This window comes from Salmo salar, chromosome ssa01 (genome assembly GCF_905237065.1).
Source record: "Salmo salar chromosome ssa01, Ssal_v3.1, whole genome shotgun sequence".
In the NCBI taxonomy this organism is placed as follows: domain Eukaryota; kingdom Metazoa; phylum Chordata; class Actinopteri; order Salmoniformes; family Salmonidae; genus Salmo; species Salmo salar.
This window is the reverse complement of record NC_059442.1, coordinates 50,837,989-50,840,962: the sequence shown is the minus strand read 5'-3', so window position 1 is coordinate 50,840,962 and position 2,974 is coordinate 50,837,989. Positions and strand designations below refer to the sequence as shown.

Sequence of the window (2,974 nt, the reverse complement as noted above, 5' to 3'; positions counted from 1 at the left end):
TGATACTGGTATTGTCCCGGCCCTAAAGGATATGGGAAGAGGGATGAGCCAACTTTTCTCATTTTGAATACTGTTCTAATTCTAAACATTCAGTTACATAGCATTATTTAAATATTCCCCATGTAATGTTATTGGGGTGCTAACATGGCTGCCATAGATTGTTGTAGAAACCTCAACGTCCCACTCTCTAAATACATACAGCCTCAAAGTTTAAAAATAGGAACGCGACAGGGACAGGGTGAGGGAGGATACCTAGTCAATTGTACAACTGAATGCATTCATTTTTTTGCGTCATCACTGCAAGCCTACATGACTCTCAAAAGTCACGACAGCCGCTGTTTACTTCTGAAGATAGCTTTAGCGCCGCCCTAAAAACCTGATACAAATGCGACACAAACCTTCCAAATAGGTATGTAATGACACATTATTAAAACTCTTTATAGTGTTTTATTTTCATTTTAGAGGTGATAAGTTGGACAGATCGGGTGAAAAAAGTAGTTTCCCCACACAGCTTATCTCCCCTTTTCCCAATCACACAGTAGGTATCGCTTCACCATTTTAAAAAAGACCCAACGGAGCTCACTGCCTTCTTCAATCATGCAGAAACGGGTAACATGAAGGTCTCGTCATTGATTTTGCTGGAAAGGGGAGAAATTGTGCTTTACAATGGTATTCATATTACAGTTGACCTGGAAGTATTACGTTTTTTGGGCGCTAAAATAAGGTCAGTTGTACGTTACAGCGTGATGTACAGAAGTGCGTTAGCTTACAGTAGTTAGCTAGCTAGTTAGCTAGCTATCATTATTCTATAACTAGCAATGCATAATGGCATTCTGAGATAACATTACTATACAGAACATTAACGTAATGTTATCTAGCGAGCCAGCCATCTAAATGTCAGCTAGCTAACAGTAAGCTTTAACTTGCAATGAAAATAACTTTGACAAAATTAGAAACCTATATCTGAAACTGTAGCTAGACTCTTACCCGTATACATGGATGAATGCTTCACGGCAGACAGCAAACCCGTTCATTAAATAAGACGTCCTGTGTCGTTTCCGTTTTGTTTGTACAGCTTGCTTGGCCTGTTGTGTCAAGTCACTCTGGTTTACACTGAATGTGTGCAATGCCATAAGAATCATCTTAAGCTTTAGCTCCCACCCAAACGCTGACCCATTTACTCGCCCTAGCAGATGGCTGTTTTCATGTTATCCAGAGTGTTGGTGACTAACTGTGCTCCTCGCAACAATTTAATTACGCTTTTTGAACCGGTGTTGAGCGTTAGTAAATTCATCAGTTATTCTGCACTCTGGCACATTCAGACGAGCGTTCCCCCCGAAACAGTTGTTGCAGTGACATTCTATTGAAATGGATACTTGCATAATGCAGTCTTTTTTGTAAAGTTTTACGGCACAATACATAACAAAAGCTATGTTAGACAGGATTACCTACACATACTGACCAGCTCAAATAGACAAAAGTGTGCTATATGACAGACCAATCCAAACTCATCTCTTGGCATGTCCAGCCCACTCATTATCTCAGCCAATCATGGCTAGCGGGAAGTTTTTTTTTCTTCTGTGGCTTAACCAACTATGCTCGTAATTCAACAATTTTATTAGTATTTACAGTTGGCATACAAGTTCGTTATTAAGGCACATGAAAGTTCACATGTTCAAGAGGCATTTCTGCCAAAAAAACGCATTTTGATTTTTAGAAAAGTCTCTCCTGCGAAGTAGTGAACCACGACATATGCCTAGTTTCCTGAAACAGGTCACAAATAGGGGAATTACTTTTGTCCCAAAATGTTAAGTAGAATTCTATGGGAAAGCCATCCATTCCTGGTGCTTTTCTACGTGCAATTATTTTATCAGTGTCTATTATCTATTTTTGGGTGATCTGTTTTTAGTGATACATTTTTGTCTGCTGATAATTGCTTCACTGTTGTTGAGTCTAAAAAGGCTGTTGGATCAGTCCAACCTTTGATTAATTCGGATTTATATAGATTTTCATAGAAGCTTTTAAAATTTGTATGTCTATCCTTTAAAATTATAATTGGTTTAACATGTATTCGTTTTGTGAGGGCTGTGAGATGTTTACCAGGTTTATTTGCGATAAGGTAGTATGCTTTATTTGACTTTAACCAGTAGTTGTTGGCTCTCTTCAAAAGTAAAATATTATATTCCTGCTTATGTTCAGAAATTGTATTTTCTTCTTTACCTTTTTTTATGGGCTTTTTCTAAAGTAGGGATTTATTTTTCATAAATTTTAATTTTTAACTCAGAATTTACTTTTGGCGAGTATGAGGTTATCATTCCCCTAATGTACCCTTGTTATATTTGGTAACACTTATTTGTTTTTCCTTCACCTCCAACCCCTTTCAATGCGTGGAACGGATGTGGGTGGGGCTAGGTCTACATAAGGGTGCTAATTAAAAAAAATTCACAAAAGCTCTGACGAAGGCTGTGAGGCCGATACGTAAGCTTATTAACCTGTTGGGGGTAGGGGGCAGTATTGACACGGCCGGATAAAAAACGTACCCGATTTAATCTGGTTACTACTCCTGCCCAGTAACTAGAATATGCATATAATTATTGGCTTTGGATAGAAAACACCCTAAAGTTTCTAAAACTGTTTGAATGGTGTCTGTGAGTATAACAGAACTCATCTGGCAGGCAAAAACCTGAGAAGATTCCTTACAGGAAGTGCCCTCTCTGACAAGTTGTTGTTCATCTTGGCTCTTTTTATTGAAGACTGAGGATCTTTGCTGTAACGTGACACTTCCTACGGCTCCCATAGGCTCTCAGAGCCCGGGAAAAAGCTGAATGATATCGAGGCAGCCCCAGGCTGAAACACATTTACGCTTTTGGCAAGTGGCCGATCAAAGGACAATGGGCTTAGGCGCGTGCACGAGTTGACCCCGTGCTTTATTTTCTTTCCTCTTTTTTACCTAAACGCAGATTCCCGGTCGGAA

The 2,974-nt window shown here is 39.2% G+C and overlaps 1 long non-coding RNA gene across 1 annotated transcript; it reads right to left on the bottom strand.

Moving 5' to 3' along the window:
- Positions 1–427: 427 nt before the first annotated feature.
- Positions 428–1,457, bottom strand: LOC106604452 (uncharacterized). Its single transcript, XR_001328675.1, has 2 exons — positions 988–1,457; positions 428–638 (listed from the first exon to the last, which is right to left on the bottom strand). It is a non-coding gene; the product is annotated as an uncharacterized lncRNA (long non-coding RNA).
- Positions 1,458–2,974: the final 1,517 nt, after the last annotated feature.